The 24532-nt window shown below is 56.4% G+C and overlaps 1 protein-coding gene across 4 annotated transcripts in view; it reads left to right on the top strand.

Annotated features, from left to right (window-relative positions):
- Window positions 1–17323: 17323 nt before the first annotated feature.
- The window catches only part of ZMIZ1 (zinc finger MIZ-type containing 1), a 245141-nt gene continuing 237932 nt past the window's right edge, over window positions 17324–24532 (top strand). For all 4 annotated transcript variants that reach the window (XM_030797701.1, XM_030797705.1, XM_030797704.1 and 1 more), the window contains exon 1: window positions 17324–17660. The gene's annotated coding sequence lies outside the window, so the exon portion shown is untranslated. The remainder of the gene's footprint in view (window positions 17661–24532) is intronic.

The raw sequence follows: 24532 nt of genomic DNA on the forward strand, positions 1-24532 counted from the left end.
CATCCCACCAGGCAAAGCAATTCGAGCACTGAAACCAGGTCTAAGAGGTCTGGATTATTTTCACCTTCCAGCGCGTGCAAAGGAACCCAAAGCAACAGTCTCTGGCTAGAAAGGCGTCTTAGGGAGCCACCACGTTTCTGAACAGGGGAGTGGTGTGATTAGGTGGGCTGTGGAAAACTGCACTGAGGGCCTTGAGCCTGAGGACAGCAAGACTGGCAAAAAGGCCATCGTAGAAGTACAGGCAACTGGGAGTGCGGAGGGGAGCGCGGGGTCAGTGCTGCTACGCCAGCCGGATCACCACGGGTCTCAGTGTCAGCCTGTGTGTGGCCTCAGAGGTGGGCAGAGGAGCAACAGAGGAGGAGCGGGTTGGAATGCGGAGCGGATCTAGACGGTACTCACAGCCTTCCACGCTGACTGCCAGCTTTCGTTCTCCCAACATGCCCTGCAGCGGGCCCACCTCCCCAGACAGGAGCAGTGGGAGGCTCAGAGGCAGGCATGACTCCCCCAGTGACAGGCAAGCCCCCAAGGCCGCCACAGGACTGTGCCCCCTCCCCATCACACACCAGGATCCTGTGCCCACTTTTTTCTAGGCTGATTCCCCATGCCAGCTTGATGAACAATCTAATAAAGGGGGCAATCACATTATTCCTGAATGCATTTTAATAAAAATCAAATAAAAGCAATTATGTGAATTTCCAAGAGGATCACCTCTTCTCCTTTCCCTGAGGTAGGAAGCGGAATGAATTCAGGAAATCATTAAAATCAGAAACCCGAGCCGTGTGCCACTGCCGCGCTGGCGGCTGCTACACAAAGGCAGCAGGGAAACCCAGTCCCTGGCGGCAGCACGGGTGCATTTCTTAGCTCTTTGAGTGGAAATTCCACCTATGGGTGAAGAAGGGTAATTAAGGGCCAGGAGAGGTGCTTTGAATGCAGGCTGCCTTCGCCCCTCCAGTGCAAACTTCCCAGCTTCAAAGGGGACTCAGACTCCCTAAGTGAGAGCTCTCCAACCTGGCTGCTGGGGGCCTGGCAGGGATGGCAGGGGCAGGGCTTGGGAGAGGGTCCCCAAATGAGTGCAGCTCTCCCCTGTATGGGGGATGTGCACCTCAGCCTGACTGGAGGCCAGAAAGCTGGGTGTGAGTGCACAAGGACAGGGCCTCACTGAGAGTTGGTAGGTACCTGTTCCTCCCTCCAGCATCCCCAAATGGGACACAAGCCTTGTGATTTGCAAGGCCCTTCTGATGTCTCTGGTTATTCTGTCCTCCATGTAACCCTGGGATTGGTGTACTCATTTGGGGCTGAGGCTGTTGCAGCCAGAGGCAGCCAGGGACATGCCCAAGGCCACCCAGCTGGTGAGGCAATGTCAGGACTGGAATTTGGGTTCGAACTCCTGGGGCCACGAGGCAGGCCCAAATCCTGTGGGTCCAGGTGTTCTGGACACAACATGGCTTGGCCACACATTCTTGCTTACAAGAATAAGCACTGACCACCCCAACTGCCATTTCTTGGGCTCTGATCCGAGACAATGCCTCCCTCTCCAAACATCATGAAGTATGTTCATCTTTTCTGTACAGGTTAGGGGCTAAGATTCAGCAGGATAAAGCCTCCTGCCCACAGCCCACAGCTAGAAGTGAGGAATCCTGGATTCTGCCCTGGGCTGTCAGTGTCCATAGCCAAAGATTCTAATGGCCATGCCATAATGCCATCCTCTTCCCAGAAAGAGGCCTTCACTCAGGGTCTTCCAGGTTGCATTTGGGTGCCGGGCAAGGAAAGACAGGGATCCTCCAGCCCCCATATTCATGCTGGCCAAAACTCCATGTCACCCTGCCACCTTAAGGGGGGGCCAATAGTGGCCCAGAAAGGAGCACCTGATCATGCCTCAGATCATCCTCCTCAGCCACCAGGGTCCTAATTCTCAGACTCGGGGGGCAGGGGGTGGGGAGGGCAAGAAGAGACAGGAAAGTGGGCAGCCTGGGAGGCAGAGGGCCAGCACTTGCCCTGGGCATCCTTCGGCAACTCCCATCACCTCTCTGGGCATGTGTGCATGTGTGTGTGTGTATGTGTGAATGTGTGCATGTGTGCATGCGTGTGTGTGGTATGTGTGTTGGGGGAGGGGTGACCCAGTCCCCAGTTCAGACATGGGGTAGTGCTGTCCTACACTGTCCAGTCTAACTCAGGTCAGAGCTTCGCTTAATTCCTGCTGCCACTAACAGCCGTGACACCCTCCTACAGGATGCCCAGGGAAATGCCCCCCAAAAAGTGTGGTTTCCAATAGGGGAAAGGAGGGTGCAGGAGAGGATTCTGGGTGGCCCCTGTCAATGCCAGTTTTCTCTTGAAGTAGGGGTTTCTGGCACTTACGATGGAGAATTGAGCACTGGACTGCTGGTCTCATTGTCCTGTCCCCTGTGTTGACTCAACAGGTGCCCCTCTCAGGCCTTGGGACCTCAAAGTCCTCCTCTGGGAAGTAGAGGCAGGGGTCCCTGGCCTTGGGGGCTCCCGTGCAGGGGGACCAGGACAGGAAGACACTATGTGAGTGCTCAGTCATTCCTGTCCCCTAGGGGCCAGCTGCCCTGAGCACTGCTCTGCCCCGACCCCTCAGGTCTTGCACACAGCAGGCACTCCATAAATGTGCACTGTGTGATGTTCGGAGAGAACACAGGTCTGTCCAGGAGAGGGATTAAAAGCAGGAAAAGGCAGTGGCCCTGCATGCTTCGCAAGACCTATGGCCTTGGCACCCCATGTATGCACACGTGTGTGTAAACATGTGTATGAACGTGTGCACTCCTGCAACCACGTCCACCTTTGGGCACACCCACCGGCCTGATCATGTGCCTGAACAGCAGACAGGTAAACAGCAGGCACAAGCCCCAGGCAGTCTCCCCACAGACTTGCCTCCAAATCCCCAGTCCACACAGGCCTTGGAGCAAACTGGCTAGGACCCTGGAGGTCCAGGCCCACGGGGTTTCACAGGGATGCCCATCTGCTGTCACCTGCATGCAGACTCTATCTTGGTCACTCTGGGAGCTTCTCCTCCAGGTCTGACACCCAGCTGTGCCTGGGATCCGGGATCAAGGCTGTTCTTCCTGCCCTGGGATAAGGGCTGATAGAAGGATACCCAAAACTCTGTCGGGGAGAAGAGGACAGATCCAGCTCTGCTTGGGGAGAGGGGCAAGGGGTCACAGGGAAGGCATCTCCAGAACGAAACCTTGGAGTTGGACCTGGAAGAAGGAACTGGGTTCCCACAACAGTCTAGGGGAAGGGAATTCCAGGTGGAGAAATGGCTTACGCAAATGCACGGCAGCATGACATGTTCAGAGAATGCCCAGCTGCCAGAAGGCCCCCACCCTCCTTCTACTGGCTGCACCAGGAAGCAATGTCCTATTTCAGAGCACTCACTGGAATGAGGGGGCCAAACAGAGCACTCATAGCACTGAAGGGAAGAGGCACATGGGGTGCAAGTGGCTCCTCCAAGTTCTCTCTCCATCCCTTTAAATAATACACTTCCCCTGGGAATGAATAATTGGGAATGCAGAATAGAATGCAACATCTCAAAAGTGCAGTTAGCAGCTGGATGTGGTGGCTCACACTTGTAATGCCAGCACTTTGGGAGGCTGAGACAGGAGCACTGTTTGAGGCCAGGAGTTTGAGGCCAGCCTGGGCAACATAGCAAGACCCTGCCTCTGCATAAAAATTTTTAAAAAATTAGCTGGGCATGGTGGCATGCACCTGCAGTCCCAGCTATTCGGGAGGCTGAGGTGGGAGAATTGCTTAAGCCAGGAGACCAAGGCTCCACTGAGCCAGGATCACATCACTGCACTCCGGTGTAGGTGACAGAGTGAGATCCCATCTCTTAAAAAATAAAAAAGTGCAGTGAGTGAAGGGGTCTCCACACAGGTGCTAAAACTTTCTGTTAAAAAGAGGCAGGGAGAATCTGGGTGTGGTGGCTCATGCCTGTAATCCCAGCACTTTGGGAAGCAAGGTGGGTGGATCACCTGAGGTCAGGAGTTTGAGACCAGCCTGGCCAACATGGTGAACCCTCATCGCTACTAAAAATAAAAAAATTAGCCTGGTGTGGTGTTGCACACCTGTAATCCCAACTACACAGGAGGCTAAGGCAGGAGAATCGCTTGAACTCAGGAAGCAGAGGTTTCAGTGAACTGAGATCCCGCCACTGTACTCCACCTGGGCAACAGAATGAGATTCCTTAAAAAACAAACAAACAAACAAACAAAAACAGCAGGGAGTAATGACAATTAGGATAGTGGCTCCTTCTAGGAAGTAAGGGGCTGGGAAGGTCGGAGCTTCACAAGTGTCCCTAATACTCTAGTTCTTCAGCAGAGTAGTCATGAGCATTCATTGTAATGTTTCATGGCTTACAAATAGTCTTTTATATGTATAAAATATAATGTAATAAAAAACTTCAGTTGTGTTTATGTCCAAGTTTATGGGGCTGTTCGAGGCCCAGTTGGCTGAGATGCTGCAGGGCGATGACCTGAGCTTGGTATCCTCATAGGTGCTGCACCCCTGCTCTGGGGCAGTGTCAGGGCCTGGACTCTTGTCCGAGCTCCACTGGGTCCATAGAAGAGTCCAGTCATTTCTGGAACAAGATGCAGCATACAGGAAGATAGGAGATGCATGTCCAGCCAATTCCCTCTCTGTGTGGGATTGGGCATGTCCTTCCCCTGCCTGGGTCTCAGTGTCACCCCCTACAGGGAGGGGACTTTGGCCACCTGTGTCCTGGATTTGGTCAGACTTCACCACTCACCAGACAGTTACACAGGACTCTTTCCCCACCTATAAAGTGGGACTCATAAGAGCATTGCTGAGGACTGCATGAGGCAATGTATGTTAAGGCACAGTCCCTGGCATGTCATGAGTACGCCATAGATGTTGGTTTCAAAAAAATCACCAGAACAAAGACCCGCCATGGAAACAGGGTGGGGTTGGAGGTTGGAAGGTGTGTGCTCCCAGCCTGGCTCCATCTCTCAGTGGCCAGAAGCCTCCAGAGACCTTTCAACCCTGGGCCTCACTCTGCTCTTGTGCAAAATGGGAACAGCAGAGCCCTCTTTGGAGAGGAGAGGGTCGGTCAGGAAGAGAGAGGATTAGTCTGGTGAAGGAGAGTGTGTTGCCCACAGCAGGTCAGTAACCAGGGCTATAATCCCCCAAGCCCCTCCCAAGGGTGAAACCCCAGTCTGCCACATGGAGGGATATGCCCCAGGCCTCACCAAGGCAGTCCCTAATCTCAGGCCAGACCCAGCGCCTGCTCCTGCTCAGAGTCAGGGGCCCGGGCTGGAGAGATGGATCAAAGGCGGAGAAAATTAGCATGACAGTGAACCCAAGAAGGGAGGCCAGGATTAATTCACTCCCCTCTCCCTGCTGTCCCTTCTGCAGCCCAGGGAGCCTGCCAGGGTTGCAGGAAGGGTCACCTTTTACCCCAATCCCCTACCACACACCTGAGGCCCAGTTCTTACAGAAGATGGCAGGGCAGGGACCTTGCCATGAGAAGTGGATCCGCTGTGCACACATTCCAGAGCCGTAGTCTTGAAGGGATAGGAATGAAGGCACCTGGGCAGGAGGGACATCTGCAGAGGCTGGAGCCTGGACATGGGTCCAGGGGGTGCAGTGTGAGTCCACAGACCCCACCATGTCGTGTCAGGCACACTGTAGCCCGTGTGAACGTGTGGGTGTGTATCCGTCATTCTGGGAATGGGACTTGTTGGTGCTTGTCAGTCTGAGGCCCGAAGCCCACATGTGCCCTGTGTGTGCATCTGCGGCAGGGTGGGTGTGTTGCCTGCGGATGCATTTGTGGCTCTGAATTGATGGTTGTGTGTGCAAAAGTGTGAGCCTTGTGCCTATGAGACATTGGGCAGCCATGGTGTTGAGTGTGTGGACACGTAGGCACCTGTATGGGCAGAGGGATGTCAATTGTGGTTCTGCAGCTACCTGAGAACCTTGAGATGAGCAGAAAAAAGTGTGAGAGGGACAACTCACAATGGTCTTAATTTCATATACAGAAAGGGTGAGAAGGCGGTTCAGAGGCCCATCCCTTGGGCCTGCCTTCCTGGCTCCATGGGCTATTCCCATCCCTTAGACTTCGCCTTCCCTGCCGTGGAACCCTGTGGAACACCTGGCTTACCCTCTCTGTGCCTCGGTTTCCTTATGTGAAATGAGAGAACTCACAGTGTTGCTGTGAGGACTGAACTAGTTAGTATGAGGGAAGAGCATTTAAAACAGCCCTTGGAACATGAAGAGTGCTCTCCAAGGGACACGGCTGGGCTCAACTGGGTTGGCCAGAGGAACAGGGTCTAACCCAGAACTGTCCTTGCAGAAGCCCAGGAGGAAGACTGTTTTGAGGCAGCAGAGGCAGGCAGCCTTGGGAAAATGGAGTATATGGTGCTGGAAGAATCCCAGCTAGGGCCAGCTTAGCAGACCTGGATTCACTGGCCAAGCACACAGGGCTCCTCACACCACCCCACTTCTCTCCCAGCTTCCCACTCTCCCTCCCCACAGTACCTTTCCCCCACCTCCTGCCCCAGGAGCGTCAGGCCCATCCCCACACAGCCCTGTCTCATCCTTTAATCGGCATGCGAGGTCCACCCTTTATGCCCATTCTGAACTGGGGAAATTGAGGCTTGAAGAAATGGAGGGATGGGACTGGCACAACTGGATTCAGGAACCCAGGACTTTGGAATCTTAGAGTAGCTTGCAGAGAAGCAAAATGCCAATATGGCCCCGAGGGCAGCACAGTTGACTCTCAGCTCTCCTGGGCCTGCACTGGCTCTCAAAGCCCCTGAAAATGTCCTCCATTTCCTACTGAATCACAGACTGGGCAACCAACATGCCCCTCCCCAAGTTCCCAGTCTCTGCTCCATCCCACCCACCAGAACCAGTGAAAATGTCTAGTCTGACACCTAGGTGAACCCCTAATATACCTCTCCCATGTCTACAACTTTGGTGCTCCTGTTCGTCCTGCCTTGTGCATCCTCATTTGGTGGCAAGCGCGACCTGTCCGGGAAGCCTCCTCTGATTGCCTTATCGATTGGTCACCCTGGCCTCCAGGTACCTGGGGACACTCCTTTCTTCAGCACTAACCACTTACCTGTTAGGATGTCCTAATGCGCAGACCAGGGTCTTCCTTGTATCACTCCACCCCCACCCTGCAGGTCAGGGCAAGGATGCCCAAAGGCTGCAGTGAACCATGGGCACATACACTCACACCCCTCCAGAAGCCATACTATTCAATAGCTAAGGCTTTGAGGTGGATTTTCTTGGATTCAAATCTCAGCTCTCTCACTTACTAGCTGTGTGACCTTGGGCTTGTTATTTAACCCCTCTGTGCCTCAGATTGCTCATCTATTAATGGGAATAATGGTTCCAATGCCACAAGGTTGTGAGAATGAACAAGCTAACATATGTAAGCTCTTACCTTATGTATGGTATTGCTGTATAAGTGTTTGTCATTGTTATCAATATTGTTATTATTACCGGGAGACTACAGAGAAGTATTGCACACAATCTCTGTCCCCAAGAGGATGGGAGTCCAGACAGGAGCAGGAAATGGGGTTGACATTTCTAATCCTACCAATTGCTCAGAACCACATTGGAAGTAGTTATCACCATCCCCACTTTACAGATAAGGAAACTGAGGCTCCCAAAGATGGTGTGAGCTCCCCGAGGGCTCACAGCTCTGAGTCGCAGGGTTGGGATTGAGGGCCAGGTCACGCGGCTCCAAAGTCCACGCTCTTTCAACAGGCCCGCGTTGCCTCTCAGTCTGGCAGGGAGATAAGCCGTGTACACAAATAGCTGCAATCCCAGGTAGAAAGTGATAAGTGCCAAACAGGGGCGATAAAGGCTCTGGGAGGGGAGGAGACTGCCCACTGCGGGAGGGGCTAGGGTGGGGGCCAGGACAGGCTTCGCAGAGTAGGCAGCATCTCTGCACAAGCGAAGACATGGGTCGCTGAATCCACAGTATCTAGCACAGTGTCTGACATTGTCATAGGGGCTCAGGAAATATTTGTGAAAGAAAGAGAGGAAGGAAGGGAGGTGAAGAGGGAGAGAGAAAGGCAGAATGGGAGGGTGGCTATGCTCTGACCCCACTTGGCCCGGGAACTTGCTCCTCTCACAGGAAGACAGAGTCAAGAGCTGCCACCAATTAGAGAAGGGCTTCATGGGGTCCCCATTGTCCTGTGACACCCCAGAGAAGTAGTTCAGGACTTTCAGGCCAGAGTTCCTGACAATCAGATGTTTTGCTCAATACCAGAAAGAACTTCCCAATGAGTAAAGCTGGACAAGACTTCTCGGCGGGGCAGGGGCAATGGTGTGTTGGAGCCTGTTCCTATGGCTCACAAGGGCCGATTGTTAAATTTTCAGGAACTGCGCGAGCTGGTTGATGGAACCAACCAGCTGTGCCAGCTGGCTCTGGTCGGCAGCTTGAAACTGGCCATGGTGGGGGTATTTACACCGTGGACATCGGCAAATACTACAAACCAGGTTCTCCCTACTTTGGGGAGCCAGCTGTTAAACATTTACCAGCACACCACTGGCAGAGGTCTGCTATGTGAGGGAGCAAGCAGCCTGTCACTGGAAGAGTACAAGCAAAGACAGTCTCCTCCTGGCAGGAATGAGGCTAAGGGGTTCTTTCTTAGTGAAGGGCTCAGAGCAAATGATCTCAGAAGCCCTGTTCTGGCTCTAAGAGTCTAGGAAAAGTCGGGTTTAAGAAAAAAAAACTAAATCAGGGTAATTATTCATGCCGGGAAATCATGAACCACTAGACCCAGAGACCGGGAGTAGGGAAGAGACCTGAGAAAATGTGTGAGGGGCCACATGCTTAGATTTCCCAGGTGGAAAACTCGGTCCAAGGTGACACGGAGAGTCAGAGGCAATGCTAGGACTAGAACTTATGTCTCTGGTGCCCATCTCATGGTTCCTTCTAGGACATATGGGCCGGGCGACTAGGAAGAGGGGGATCTTTCTGCAGGAAGTCTGGTGTCTGTCTCAGAATATAAGCTCTGCAGCAGTGTGGACCAAATCTGTTTTGTTCACTGTTGGAGATCTGGCATATAGCAAGTATTTAATAAATATCCCTTAAAGGAATCGATGTGTCTGAGATCCTGTCTCCTGGCAGCATTTGGTCGGGTGGAGATGATGGGGGCTGGGAACGTCATCCTCTGACACCGTGACTGCCTGAGTCCCCACTGCGGCTTAGTGACATGGAATCAAGAGACCAGGGTTCAAATCCCAATTCTGTTACCTCCTTTGACCTTGGCCAAACCACTAAACCTCCTGAACTCTTAGTTTATTCTTCTATAAAGTGGGTTAGCAATCCCTGCCTGCCTCTTGAGGCTGCTGTGGCACTTGCGTGAGACGTCAAGTGCTTTTTACAAACTAAAGAGCTGCGTCCACAGGAGGAAGGGGGTGCCAGGAGAGCTGGCTCTGGTGGCAGTGCCAACCCAAGGGTCCCTGGTGGACACTGGACAGTGGCCAAGATGCTGCTCTCTTAGAACTACTGCTTGGGGTAATCTGGGTCAAACCGGCCAATAGCCTGGGGAGAGGAGGTCTGAGTACCAGACAGCTCACGAAAGGGGCAGGGAGCAGAGGATGAAATGAAGATGGTAAGAGACTTGGAGAAGTCCTTTTTCCTCCTAAGACCAAAGGCAGAAGGCAAACTAGCAACTTAAAAAACTGTTTTTGTCTCTGTAGAGCTGTTCATCATGTTCCCCTTTCCCCTACTAGGCCTTCACTATTGCAAGAGGCCTTAATGTGTGAGCTGAGGATTGGCACCTGCCAAGTCAGGTGGGGGTGGGGTGGAAAATCCTCATATGTCCTAGAATCAGACCAGTGTTTCAAATGATTTTGGAAGAGGGATTTGTGTCGCTCTCCCAGACAAGCATCCCAAGTCCCCTCCTGGTAGGGTGGGGGGACAGGCTGGTGGCGAGGGAGGCCCAGCACACCCCAGGCTGTGAGTGGATGAAGAAGGAAAGCAGGGGGTGGGGGTGCCCCTCCAACCCTCCCCCAAGTGCCATCTGATTTTTGCAAAGAGGGTGAAGGCAGCAGGAGGCTCAGAGCCAGGGCCAGGGAGGCAGGTGGAGAGGGTGTCCGTGGAGGGGCTGCACCGCCAGCCTGGGCCCCCAGTGGAAAGCAAAATAGAAAGGCCCTGTGTCAGCAGCCAGGCCCCTGGGCGGCCGGGCTCTCGGCTCCATTCTGTTCAGCGGGATTCTGGTTGGCACCAGCTGCAGTCAGGAACAATGCCTGGATTTCTTTCTTTCTTTCTTTCTTTTCCCTCCATTTTAATAGAGGGGGGAGAAGGACCAGAGCCACTCATTGAACAGCTCAGAATTGTGGAGGCGTCTGGGACCATGTGTCCTTGAAAACAGCACAGTCGCAGGGGCCCCACAGCTGGCTGCAAGGTGCAAGAAGGCATGTCACACTGGGAGCTCCAGGTCCCAGCCCTGCTGCTGTCTGATACTTGCTTGCTGTGTGACCTTAGGCAGGTCCAAGACCCACTCTGGCTTCTCTACAGCCCCATCAGAGCTTGCCTTCTACAGCCCCATCAGAGCTTGCCTTCCACACCCCACTCAATGCCAACTCTTCTTCTTCCCCTGAACTCTTAGAATGGCATTTGGTGGCCGGGCGCGGTGGCTCATGCCTGTAATCCCAGCACTTTGGGGGGCCGAGGCAGGCGGATAATGAGGTCAGGAGATTGAGACCACCCTGGCTAACACAGTGAAACCCCATCTCTACTAAAAATACAAAAAATTAGCCAGGCATGGTGGCGTAGTCCCAGCTACTCGGGAGGCTGAGGCAGGAAAATGGCGTGAACCCGGGAGGCAGAGCTTGCAATGAGCCGAGATCTCGCCACTGCACTCCAGCCTGGGCGACAGAGCAAGACTCCGTCTCAAAAAAAAAAAAAAAGAATGGCATTTGGTGTGGGCAGTCCTTCCTAAGAGCCTGTGAGCCCCCAGAGGGCTGATTCTGGTCATCCTTCATCCTGTGGGCCTCTATACCTCCCCTGTTCTTGACAGCCTGTCAGCCCCCAAGGCCCTGCACTGGGTGATGGGATGTAGCAGTGAGCCATCCTATGACCTGCAGCCTTGACAGAAGAGGGCCACGTAACACATAACCTCCCTAGCCTGTGAGGTGTCATACTAGGAAATGAAACTCCCTGTGCCTCAGTTTCCTCATCTGTAAAACGAGAATACCAATAGCTCAGAGGATGGGAGGAGTTCATGTGTATGAGCTACTCAATGCCTGGAACATAGCAGGAACTTCACAAGTAATTTCTATGGTTATGCTGATGTTGGAGGCTGGGACAGCAGCATATGGTGGTTAAGACAAGGAAGATGGCACATCTGGTGGAGGTATCCGGGTAGGCTTCCAAGCAGGTGGTTGTAGATGTGGCCTTGGTGACTGGGAGGGTTGTGTCCCAGGAGGTAGGAAGAGCATGAGCAACGGCACAGAGGTAAGAGTATGTACGTAATGCTGGCAATTCTGGAAGTCACCCTGCATGGCCACAGGAGGAGGTGAGGGCAAGGAAGCATGAGCCTTGAGGCTGGAGGACTGCACAGCCAGAAGGAGGGGAGATGCTGAGGATCTGAGACTTTCCCCCACCCCTCTCGGGGTGCAGGAGCTATCAGGAAGGAGGTGGGAGGCATGGTCCTCCTCAGGTCGCTTGTCCCAGACTTCCTCATCAGTGCCACACGTACTTGCTTCTCTGGAGGGGCACTGACGCAGGTGAGGGGACACTGGATGAGGAGACCTGGCTCTTGCACCCCCTCTTGTCCCCCCACTGAGTTGCTGGGACTACAGGCATGTGCCACCATGCCTGGCTGAGACCTGGCTCTTGTTCCAGCTCTGGTGGTTCCCAGTGGTACAGTCTTGGGAAAGCCATCACCTCCTTTTGGGGCTCAGCTTAGTCACCCACAAAAGGGCTGTTGTGAGGCTCAGAGGGTGAGAGGTGCCCCATGAAGGGAGGCATTAGGGTCATTACCTATTCACAGTCCTAGACAGTCACAGTTCTGAGCAGCTCCCTCCAGGTATTTTCTTGTCCCTACTCCACTAAATGGCCCCCTCTGAAAGCCCTCCCTAAAGCAGGGCCTCCCTCAAACTCTAAAGTGAACTGTAGCTCAGTCCAAGGGTTAAAGGCTCAGACCTACAAAATCTTAGGACAATCAGAGGCAAAAGTGCTGCTGGATATCCCACACTCTCTCACTTGGCAGATGGGGAACAGGCACAGGGAGAGTTTGTGATGTGCTCAGGCCACACAGCAAGTCAGGCAATGGCAGGCTGGGCACATAGGTGTCCCGGCTCCTGAGGCAGGCTCCCAGCCTATTCTCTTGTGACTCCCATCTGAAGACGGGGGTGGTGGTTGAACTGGGTCTCGAACCATAGGGCAGAACTCCATGGGAGAAAGTGAGAAGATGGCTGGCTTGAGGGAAGGACGTTGGAGAGTCAGGCCTTGGAGAATGGGAAGGTGTGGGCTCAGAGAATGGAGGGGCCATCTGATTGGAAATGAGGGGGAGGCAGAGCAGGGGAGCCTAATTCACTGAAGGACATAGATCTTCCCTGCTTGACCCAACCACCCACCTCTTAGAGGCACAGGGCTCAGAGCTGGGCAGGGCCCAAATGCTTCCTGTATCCACCAAGGGGTGAACTTTAAATGTAATCTCCATTACCTCACTGCCATGGGAGGCGCCCTGGTCATTCCCTGGCAAGTGGGTGAGAGTCTTTACTCCACCCCAAAGTACCTGGTAGGTTACCTTATCTGCACCATAACCTGGCAATGAGATGAAGGCAAGTCCCTATTCTCAACCTAGAGGCCCAGCCCGACCTGGAGCCCAATCTCGGCTCCACCCACTCAGCAGCTCTGAGATCTTTATTGTTTTGTTTAGTTTTTATGAGACAGGGTCATGCTCTGTTGCCCAGTCTGGAGTGCAGTGGCACAATCATGGCTCACTGCAGCCTCAGCCTCCCAGGATCAAGTGATCCTCCGACCTCAGCCTCCCAAATAGCTGGGACTATAGGTATGTGCCACCATGCCTGGCTAATTTTTGTATTTTTTGTAGAGACAATGTCTTGCTATGTTGCCCAGGCTGGTCTCGAACTCCTGAGCTCAAGTGATCTGCCCTGCCTTGGCCTCCTAAAGTGCTGGGATTACAAGCATGAGCCACCGTGCTCAGCCAGCTATGAGATCTTGAGCAGTTCACTTAACCTCTCTGAGCCTCTTCCCTTAGCAGGGAATGACACCTGGCTTGTGGAGAGAATACAATGAATGTTTCCAAAGTGCTTGGCACACAGTAAGTACTCAATAAATGAGATTTTCTTCCCACCTCTCTAGTCTCAATTTTAGATGTTCCCTGGCTCCCTTAAGTTCCAGAAGTGAGAGGTGGAGAGTGGGGACAGAGAAGACAGCTCCTGGAGAGGTAGGAATCCCCACTGTGTACCCGCCCCCATTCCAGCCCAGCCTAGGAGGCCATACTCGCCACACCATACACAAGTCTTTTGCTTCCCTCAGGGACCTCAAGCCTCCTACCCGCACCATCCTGCTGGCCCCCAGACTTTCTGCCTCCTGAAACCTGGGCCCAGGTGCCAGCAATGGTCCTTTCCCCAATCTGCTGGTGGCTCCCACAGGACAGGGAAATTAACAGCACTTGAGTGTGCTCTGCATGTTGGTACAACCTGGCTGCCCCACACTGCCGGCGCCCTCCTAGTGGAGCCAGGTGACCTCTGGGCCTGCAGGGGCTGAGCAGGATGCATCTTCCAGCTCTGGGCCACTAGGAAGTGATGGCACTGTCCTCTCTGTCTCACCAGCAGATCTCCAGGCCCAGTGAGGCTGAGGCTTTTGGGGTGAGGTTGTTGGACACACAGTTCCCAGTGAGTCCTGATGGCACCATGGACCTTACAGGGGCCCAGAGGGGGAAAGCAGCTTGCTTGGGGCTACACAGAGTCTATGGATGAAGACACAGAGCCATGGCTGAGGGGACAACAGGGAACTCTGTTAATGGGGGCCCGAGTTCCCATCCTGACCAATCTTGGGCAAGTCATTCACAGTTGAGTTTCCTCTGAAAGGGGGATGGTAGCAGCACCTAACCTAAGACAATGTGACAATTCAATCAGTGAACTGAATTCTCAATACCTAGGAGGCCCCACCACAGTACTCAACACACATAGCTTCTTCCAAGACCCCAGAGGTATCCAATCTACCCCATTACCTCCCTGGAAGATGAACAAAGAGAGCAAGGGCCTCAGAGACCAAGGACTGGAGCCTAGGGAAGACCCAGGGCCCTGGTGGGCTTTCTGACTTGCTGCCATGCTTGCACAGAAGGGGAGGGTTGAAATGATCCCTGGTTCCATGCTACCAAGTTGAGCCTACTTGGCTCCTCTGCCCTCTGCAGCCACTTCCTGGGTTTCAGATGTAAATACTGGTGGGAGAGTAGGGGGCTGGGATGTGGGGGAGGGGGTGGAGCTTCTGGACAGGAGACTTTGAACATGAGTGGTCACCTCCGAGGTCACCTGCATCCCCCAATTCCTGGAGGTGGGCAGGCCCTGGGTACTTATCAAGGAATCTGGACAGAAAGGTTGAGAGGGCTGGGCGTCCAGACCTAGCTGGTCATTAAGGCAACAAGAACTGGTCTAATTGTTGGCTGGGCTGGATTATCACATCCCAAGTCCTTAAATACCCAGAAACTCTCTTTTGGGATTTTGGACCTGGGTATGGGATGGCTGCTGCCACTGCTGCAATGCTGTGGATTGCTGGAAGTGGGACAGCTGTGGCTCTAGCCACCATTCTGCAAGCTTAATTCCTACCTTCGGAGGTTTCTCAGGTGGCCCTGGTGTACCTACCTGTGAACTTAGGCCACCCACAGGCTGAGGAGGGGCTCACTCCCACAGGAATGTGCTGGGACCATGACTCCCTGGTGTCCCTAGAGGTCTGGAAGTGCTTTCATACCACCCACCCTCTCCAGGGATGCTCAGCTGCCACCTACAGGGAGGGCGGGGGTGGAAGAGCAGCAGTGATCACAGTCCGTGTCCATGTGACAGGTAGGAAGACTGAGGCCCCAAAGGAGTGCCTTTTCTTGCACCCAATGGCAGAGGGAGGCAGAATTTCCCCTGGGGAAAATAAAATAACGCCCCCCCTCCGCCGCCTGCGCCCCCATACACCCCGTCCCCCACGCCCGGGTGGACCTAAGCAGCAGTTTTCTGAGCTTTCAGGAATTCCAGACTGAGTTCACTGGCTGTGAGACTAGCGGAGCCTTGAGAATGAATTCAAAGCTGGCAAATTCATTTTGCCTCCTCTCCCTCGGTGGTGGAAGGAGTGATCTCTCCGGCTCTGAAGGAGTTCAAGCGGAGGTCAGCGAAGCCCTCAGAAAGATGTTCTAAAATGGGGATGGGGGGATAGTGCTCCGGGCTGCTTCCCCGGTTGGCCCAAGGTCCGCGCTGATCACCGCCCAAGAGGCCCAGGAGACCCGCAAGTCTGTGCTGCACGTCCGCACTCCCTTGCGGGCCTCGTCAATCAGGAGGCGGCTCCGGCCGGGCCTGAACATCTTCGGCCCGCCCCAGGCCCCGGGGGAGACCCCCGCCTGGGCCGCCTCCGGGTGCCCGCCCCCGGCGGTGTCATTGTTCTCTGACGTCACGCCTCAGCCCCGCCCCTCTCCCCCCACCCTTCCTCCTCCACCTCCGGCTCCCCGCGCCCGCGACCCTGAAGCCTCCGAAGCCCCGGCCGTGCAAGGCTCCCCCCGCAGCCCGGCCGGGGCTGCGCCCCCTTGCGCTCTCCCCAACTTGCCTTTGTTATTCCAGCTCCCTTCCTCGCCTCGCCTCCGACACGGTGGCAGCCTGCAAAACGTGGAGCGCGGAGTCACTGCCACACCTGGAATCCGAAGCGGGCTCCGCGGGCTCCCGGCCGAAGCCGCCCCCGCCTGCCGGGGAGGGGAGCGCGTGCGTGCGCGCGCGTGTGTGTCCAAAGAGGGCTGCGTGGGCGCCAATTATGATTGGGACTGGGGGTGCCGAAAATCAGGGGTGGGGGGCCTTGAGGAAGGGGTATGGAAGAGGAAGTGGGAGAGGAGGGCGTGTGTCTCTGTGTGTATGTTAACGTGAGGATTTAGTGCCCAGGGGAACGGTTCGTGTTTTGTTTTTTGATTGTATGTGGGGTTGTGTACAGCGATGTAAGTGTGCAACTGCGTGTTTCTCAGCGTGCCTGCTGTGGCCGTGTAAGCGGGCATCTTTGTGAGGGAAAGTAAGCGAGTGTGTGGGGGCGCGTTTGTGGTTTGGGGGGGAGCGTGTTTGCAATGCTGAGGGAGCGAACGTGTGTGCCGTTCGTGTAGGAGTTTCCGTGAGAGTGGCAGTGGACGTGAGCCAAAGTGGGCGCGTACTTGGATGCTCTCAGGGGTGGGTCGGCTAGGGGAACTCCCGCGAGTGGGTGCACCCAACTGCGCCTCGTGAGTACCTTAGCTCTCCACTATCTCTGGCAGTGCCCAGTCCGGGGCAGAGGGCCGGGCCCCAGCCTAGCAGCTCCCACGCAACCCGCGCGCACAACGCCCCGGGCGCGCCGCGCCGGGCCTAGGGGAATCCACGCGTCTCTGGACTGTGCTAGGTGCCGCGGATCAACTGTGCGCACCACACCCCCGCTCCCCCACAGCTGTCGGGTGGCCGCGCTCTAGTCTCCCTCAAAGTCACCTTTGGTGATGGTGGTCCTCTTCCCACCCCAACCACCAGTCCCCGGGCTGTAGGAACAATTCCAAAGTCAACCCCAGGGGAAGGCTTTGGAGATCCAGTTAGCAACTCGCTTACCCCAGTTCGGGTACCGGACAGCGCCCGGGGCCACGAGTGCACTCCAGGCGGGGGCGTGCCAGCGCGGGGCAGGGGCTCTCGGGGGAGCGGTGTGATTTTGGCTTCCTCCCCAAGGTGGTCCCTACCTAGGCTCAGCATTTCTCCCCATCTCCAAACTTACTGGGGCTGGGGCCTGCAGGGGGGCTGGGGGCTGCAGGGGGCGTCAGGGAGTAGCGGAGGGAGTAGGGCAAGGGGAGAGGTGAGTGGACTGGTGGCGTAGCGGGTAACCAGGAGCCAGGAGAAGAAAAGCTGGGAGAGGGCCGAGACCGAGGAGCGAGGAAGAAAGAGAGGAAGAGAAGGGAAAGGAAAGGCGAGGAACAGAACGAGGAGAGGCGAAAAGGAAAGGGGAAAGAGAGCGCAGAGCGCGAGCCAAGCCGAGCCGAGCAGAGTCGATTCGAGCGGCGGCGGCGCGGCGCTCCGCTCCGGCCTGACTCCGCACCGGCTTTTGCGGGCGGCCGGCGGCGCGGGGCCCTTTGGAAATAGAATAGCCAATGTAATCTGACACTTCAACTTGCTCGGCTCCGGGCGAGTTGATTCACTTACTCACCCCCTAACGCCGAGTTCCTTTTCACTGTCTGTGGACATTAAAAAAGCGAGCGGCGGCGGCGGGCGCCGGGGAGAGCGGGCGGCCGGGCGGCAGGCGGGCGAGCAGCGATCGGGCGGCCGAGCGAGCGAGCAACGCCGGCGCAGCGCGGTGACCCCAGCCCCAGCCGGCGCGGAGCAGGAGCCGGAGCCGAGCGGATCTCGGCGCCCTCGCTGCGCTCCTCCCGGCCCGAGCCTGCCCTAGCCGGCGGTGGCGGCGGCGCGTCCTCCAGCGGCGGCAGCGGCGCTCGCAGCGCCCGGTAAGTTTGGGGCCGGAGCCAGGCGCCCGCTGGCTCCGGGGCTACCTCCCGCCCCCCGGGGACTCTCGGGGTGCAAGCGTGGGGTATTGGGTGCTGCGGCTTTTCCCTTAAAGTGTCCCCCGGAGCGGGGCGACCGGCCGGCGGCGCGGGCTCCGCTCCGCACCCCTTGGCCGCCGGGGGCGGAGGCCCAGCGGCCGGCGAGCTCCCGGCTGCGCGGAGCCGGCTTGGGCTGCGCGCGGGGGCCGGGTTTGTCAGGGTGTGCGGGGCGTAAGTGTGGTCGTGCGCGCGCGGACCCGGTGCCCGCCTCCTGCCGGCGCGCCTCCAGCCCTAGCTCCCTACACCCGGGGGCCGGGCAGGACCGGGAATCGGAGGAGGGAGGGAAGGACCGCCTCGGTCTCCTTCGCCTCCTCTGGGGAGATGCGAAGTTGTGCGCCTGTGTGTGTACAGTAACCGCTGGGGAAAGCGCTGGATTTCAGGGTGGCAAGGGGTGGTGGTGTTAACTTGTGCGTCTGAATTTCGAGGGAAAACATACACTTTTGTAAATGGGAGGTGGGGGCGCGGTTAAGTTGTTTGTGTGGGAATTGCCCAGGGAAAGGCGGCGCGCGGTACAAACGAGGAACGCGGAGGGGTGTGTGTAGGGGTTTCTCCCAGGGCTTCGTAAGCCAGAGGGGCGCTCAGGCCAGTGTCTGGACGGGGCTGCCCCGGCCAGGAGGGGAGCCCAGGGGGAAGATGTGCGTGTGTGCGCGCGCGCGTTGCAAATACGAAAGTAATTTCCCCGTGTTCTTTCTTCCTCTCCGTCTCCGGCGGCGGTGGCCCCGGGGGAGTGGGAGGCCAGCCGGGGCGGAGGTTGGGGGGCCGGGGCTGGAGCCGGGGTCGGGGGGGAGGCGGGTTCTGGAAGCTTGCTTCACATTCCTGGCGTCTGGGCTGGGGAAAAAACAGTGGGGAGCGCGGCCTCGGCGTCTAGGGCGCGGGCAGCGGGCGTGCGTCGCCCCCTCGCCGGGGACATCTGTCCAGGAAGCCGGCCGGGCGGGGAGAGGGCGCGGTGCGGAGGACAGGCTCCCCGCCCTGGAGCGGTGGGGGTGCGGGCGAGGGGCGGCCGCCTTTCTGGCCATTGTGCGCCAGCAGATTTTCACGGGAGACTGCCCCGGAGCCGCCGGAGAAGGCCGGGAGCCGGCCTCAGCCCCGGGTTTAAAAGACACTCCAGGAATGTAAACAACCCGGGCAGGAGGGCGGGCGGACGGGAGCGCGCCAGGGCAGCCGGCCCGGGCCCCCCACCCCTCCCCGGGGACAGCCGGTCGGCACTGCCGCCCTGCCCTACCCCTCTACCTGCAGCAAACTTTTTCCTCCTCTGCCTTCCCTTCCCACCTCGTCCCTCCAGCAGCTCACAGAGCGAGGGCCGCTCCCGGGTGGGCCAAGGGTGCTTGGTACCCTTGCCTGACCGGGGAGGCCTGGCGGCTGGGTCCCTGCTTCGGTGCCCAGAGACCCGGCTGCGCCTGCCCAGGAGCCGTCAGCTTCCTGGGCAGGCAGTGCCCGAGTAACTGGGGCTCTGAGCCTGCCCGCCTGCCTCCCTCCCTCCCTCCCTCCCGCTGCTCCTTCCCCCGCGCGCTCTCCCCCTTCTCCTCTCCCCTGACTGCTTTTCCAATGCCCTGACATGAGGGAGGAAGATTTAACTTGGCAGCCCAAACAAATGTTCTCTCAGAGGTCCTCCAAGAAGCTGACGGCTGGGCTGGCGGGGTGAGGGCACGGCCTGGCCAGCCTTTCCCTCCTCTCTGCTCTGCCACGGACATTCGGAGCCCTCTGGGTGGACAGCCCAGGGCATGGGAGAGTAGGGCCCAGCCCCAAAGATTTAAAAGGGCAGTGGGCGGCCGCCTGTGGAAGCCCCTGGCTCCGCGCCGGGTGCAGAGCCGCTCCGAGCTGCCTCCTGGTGCCAAGGGTTTTCTGAAGGATTTTCTTGAGCAACAGTTTGTCTCCCTGCTGCAACCTGGGAACCGGGCCTGGTAGACCAGAGGGTTAACCAGTGCCGACTCCTCCTCCCTGGTGGGTGTGAGGACAGGCTGGTTACACAGGGCAGGGCAGGAGGCCAGAGGCTGTTCCCAGAGGTGCCTGGGTTTGCTTATTACTGTTTTTGAAGGTACAGATAAAGAGGCAGGCGCTGGCGCTGGTGAATTCCAGCCTGCGTTCGCTGGCGCTTGTAAGGTCCCGGGAGTGTGAAGCTGCTGTTGAGCTATCGGGGAAGTTGAGATGAGAGAGCAAGCTCTTAGACTTCTCAGCTCCGGTTGCTTTGTGAGGGGGTCCAGAGTGGGGGAAATTCCTGGCCCCTCACTTGCTGGCTCCTGGCTCCTGGCCCCAGTGCAGGGGCCGGGTGGGTTTGTGAATACCCCGAGCCTTGGGCTGACCTTTCCCTCTTCAAGTCGAGGATGTTGAAACACCAGCATCAAACAAAAGACACATTGAAAGCCCTATCTGCTACAGAGCACGTGTGACTTGGGGGCCCAGGGAATGCATTTGGAGGGAGATGGTGTTTTCTTCTGAGCTTTATGATTTCGGTTGGGTTTTGTTTTCCCCCAAAGGACAGAAGCGTTTCCTTGTCCCAAATCACGAGGTTATGAAACGCTGTTTTCACATGTAAATCTCAAAACTTTAGACTTCTGAGAGTTGGTGGCAGTGACTGGGGGTGGGGGTGGGTGGGGGGAGGAGAAGAGAGCAGTAGGGAGTGGATTCAAGAGGTGGATTTGGCATTTTGGGTAGGGCTTACTGAGAAGAGTTGGGAATAAGAAACTGCTGGACTTATGAATAAATAGCCTTGTCTATGCAGAAAAGGGTTGCCGGCTTCTTTGTGGGGACAAAATGTCCCTTTTCCCTCCTAAGGAAAGGGGGGAGGAGGGTTCTTGTTCCTCTCACAGCCAGGGGCAAAATGAAGAAAGGTCCAGAGACTGCGGGGTTTGGCGACAGAACCACAGTTTCTCCCTCACGCGCGCACGCACACACACACACTTCCCTAGCCACAATAACACACGCTGTCTCCATCCCTGGCCCCTGTAGATATGCCTCCAACATAGGATAGGTGTCCATGCTTGACTCATTCCAGAAAATTGCAGGGGCAAGGACCCAACTGAGAAGAGCTGCAGACTTCACTTTTTTTCCTGTTTCTTCCTGATGGGGGGAGGGGTGAAGAGATTTAGGAAGGAAGGCACTTTGAGGCCTGCTGCATCCTGAGAGTTTCATCACAAGAATACCTGCGTATAAAGCCACTGACCCTGAGGGTCCAACGAGTGGCCATGACCCTGGCCTCGGGGTGAGGCATTGTTGGAAGAAATTCGGGCACCAACCAGTTAATTTCCAGAAGCTTCTATGGGCACTTGGTCATGGGACCAGGAAGCAGGGCCTGCTGGTTCGTGGCTGGGTCCCCTACATTTTCATTCATAACTTTGCTCCCCAGGGCCCTGGCCCAACCCCTGTCACTGCTGCCTGGTCTTTATGAGGCTTCTTAGGTTTTGTGTGGACAACAAAGGCTGGGCTGCCACAATTAGCCAGGACACCGCTGCAGCTTTGCCTGGTGACAGCTCTGACCTCTTAGCAGGATATAGTGCCCTCTGCCCATCCCCTTTGGGGGAGTGCTCTTTGTCCTTAAGAGTTCCTCAGGATGGGGAGGCAGCAATCCACCTGGCTGTAAGCTCCAGGGGATTCTGAGGTTGGGCCCTGCCTTTAGAGAGGATGAAGGGAGGAGGCTGAGAAAAGCAGTCCTAGGCATAGGATCTGGGGAGAGGCCAGACCCCATCATGATTGAGAGGGTCTCCCTACTACCGGAGGAGATGGGCGAGAGGACCAAGGTGTCCGGAGGCTGTTGCTTGCTATCTGTGTTGGGCCAGTAACTCTCCTGTGCTGGACCTCAGTCTCCTGACCTGTAAAATGGGTCTGAGGGCAGAACTCCTCCGATCCCACTTGGTTGCTGGGAGAATGAGGCAGATGTGGGCGTGAGTCCCCTAGGCATGTGTCCCTTGAAGGCCTGGGAGGCTCTGGGTACAGAATGGGTAGAACACAAACGGGTTAGATTGCAGGTGCTAGAAGCATTTTCCTGAAGCTGCTCTCATCCAGACCTACTTCCTGGCAGCTGATTGTCCAGCCTTGGCTTGCATGCCCCCCACAGGACAGGGTACTCATTACCTCCTGGAAGCCTCTGCCTTCAGTGGGCAGTTGTGAGTCTTAACATGTTCTGCTACATGCCTTCTGCAAATCCACACCTGCTGACCCCACTCTGGGCTTGAGATGCTGGGGGCCCTCCAGACCATAGACTCGTTCTTTCCTGAATGATAGTGGGTTCAAGACCGGTGCCTAGGCAGGCCCCTAGGTAGGGGGACACGTTCAAATGGCTGCTTCTAGCCCTTATTGGGAATGACTTGTTGTGGGGGGTGCGGAAGGGGGAAGGGTCTGCCTGGGGGTGCTCACTGTCATCTGCCTTTGTGTGCCAGGTTTGCCTCTGGGCACTTTCCTTGGAGCGGGGTATGAGAAGGAAGGGGGTGCATGATGAGGGCTGGGGTTGGGTCAGGGGCCCGGCATGGGTGCCACAGGTGTTGATTGTGAGTGTTCACCCTGTGGATAAAGACTGTCCTGGGAGAGACCAGAACTGTGGAAGACAGTTCCTGTTCCTCAGGAGCCCACAGTCCAGTGCCGGCAGGAAGATCAGTCCAAATAAATAATTAACCACTACCAGCTGGCTGCCTGCCATGGGCGCGTGATGACAGTAATAACCACAGCCCCTCTCCTTTGTATGGTACTTGGTGGATTTAGAAGCCTTTTCCATCTTTGTTTAACCCCAATAACAACAGTGTAAGCTAGTTGCTATTTGGAATTATCCCCATTTAACAGAGCAGAAAACCAAGGTTCAGAGCGGTCAGACAACTGGTGGCAAAGTTAGGACTGAACCTCAGGCCTTACCGATACCAACCCCTGCGCTGCCTCCTTTCCAGTCCACTGAGCGAGCGCTCCAGCCAGGCTTGGACATGGTGCAGAGTCAGGATAGGCTGCAAAACTGGGTGCTGGGGGAATGAGGTGAAGGAGGAGCCGTTCTCAGGAAGGGTCACAGATGGCCCTCACCTGTCTTCCCCCTCCCATATGGCAGCACATGGTCCATGCCCCCAGCAGCTGTGGTCCCTTTCTTTTGGCACAGTGTCTTACAGCCAGAGCTTGCTTTGAGACACAAATCCTGCCTTGACTGCCCAGGGCACACAGGTCTATACATGGGGCTTCATGCCCTTCTCTGGCTCTGGAGTAGGAGGCAGAGGTGTTTCCAGCCCCCCGGGTCCCCATGAAGCCCAGTGCTCTTCCTTGGGTTCCTATGGTTTCTGTAGTCCCTCTTCGGGCTGAGTCAATCCCTAGGTATGTGGGGCACCCACTCCGTATGAGACCTTGGGTTCCTTCTGCCCCTTGTAGCCTCCACCCTTGGGCCTGGTTTTCTGTAGCTCAGCTGAGTGCCACCCTAGGACAAGGCTGTAGCTGGTGGGGTTCAGGCCAGGGAGCAGCCGGGCAGGCTGAGCTGGCACCTCCCCAGGAAGCCTGGCCCTGCCTGGCACACCTGTGCAGGTAATGACTGTGGCTTGGGAGGGCCCCAGGCCCTGCCTGTCAGGCCCAGCTGCCGGAGTTACTGCAAGATTGTGCTGGGGGAGGCTGGGGTGTCTGAGCTAATTAGATTTCTTAGATTTCAATGCTCCCCTAATCCTGTTAGCCCGGCTGTAATTGTAACCACTTGAAGGTTTCGGCTGTGGCAGGCTGTTGAGGACAGACGGTGGGGGGACTGTGCTCTGCCCCAGCCCCAGCCCCACCCCTAGACAGTCAGCTGGGGGCCTGGGGACTGCCTTCTTAGGTCTTGAGGATGGGAGCCTGAGTGGTGGTAGGTGTCATGTTTTTCTATAGAATCTGAGCATTGCAGACTGTCAGAGTGGACATAGCCCTTTGAGATCACCCAGCTCGAACCCTTCACTGTTCAGATGGGGAAACTGAGGCCCACAGAGGGACAGAGACTGGCTCAGGACCTCGATGGCTGGTGGCAGTGGAGCATCAAAGACTAGTGGTCTGACTTTGGGATATTTGTCCCTAGGCACTTCAGGGAAAGTCTGGAATTTCCACGGGCTAGTGAACCCTCCAGAGACTTCTGCCTCTAGAGATAGGGCTTGGGGGGCTTCATTTGTCCCCAAGCCTGTTCCCCAGTTGGCAGTTACCTGTCTTATACTCCCCCAGCCCTGTGTGTGTGCACACCTGCACACACATGTACACACGCACACATGCACATGCATGCACACCTGCACACACATGCACACACTGGCCCTGCTGGCCAGGGCTCCTGCCAGGACTCCAGCTGCCTGGCCCAGGGCCCTGAGACCTGAGAGCTCTCTCCCTCCTCCCCCACCACTCTTACCCAGATACTTGCCCTCTTGGAGCCTCCGATTCAATGCAGATCAGGAAATGGCCAAGCTGTTCTGATGGGGGAGTGTGTTAAAATACATACACTGTACTTTCCCCAGCTCTTTCTTCAAAAGTTCTGTTTTGGTGTCTGGCTTAAATGGAGATCTGTCCTCTCTCCCCGCACCCCATTCTCACTTCCCAATCCCCAGGGGATGGCTGGCAGGGAGGATGGGGACTGTGTGCCCCGGAGCTTCCCACTTAGGTCCTGTGCTGCCCTCCTCTTAGCTCGGGAGCTTCGGGGAAAGATCTGGAAAGCCCCTTCCACTCTGAACCTCTCTGACTCTGGGGTTTGAATTCCTAAGCTTGTAGCATAAAATTAGTGGGAACTGATTGGGTTACCTGGTCTGGCCTTTCCTTTCTTAGCCCAGGAAACTGAACCATGGAAAGAAACACTTGGTCTCATCCAAGGTCAG

Source organism: Nomascus leucogenys, chromosome 18 (assembly GCF_006542625.1).
Source record: "Nomascus leucogenys isolate Asia chromosome 18, Asia_NLE_v1, whole genome shotgun sequence".
NCBI lineage: Eukaryota > Metazoa > Chordata > Mammalia > Primates > Hylobatidae > Nomascus > Nomascus leucogenys.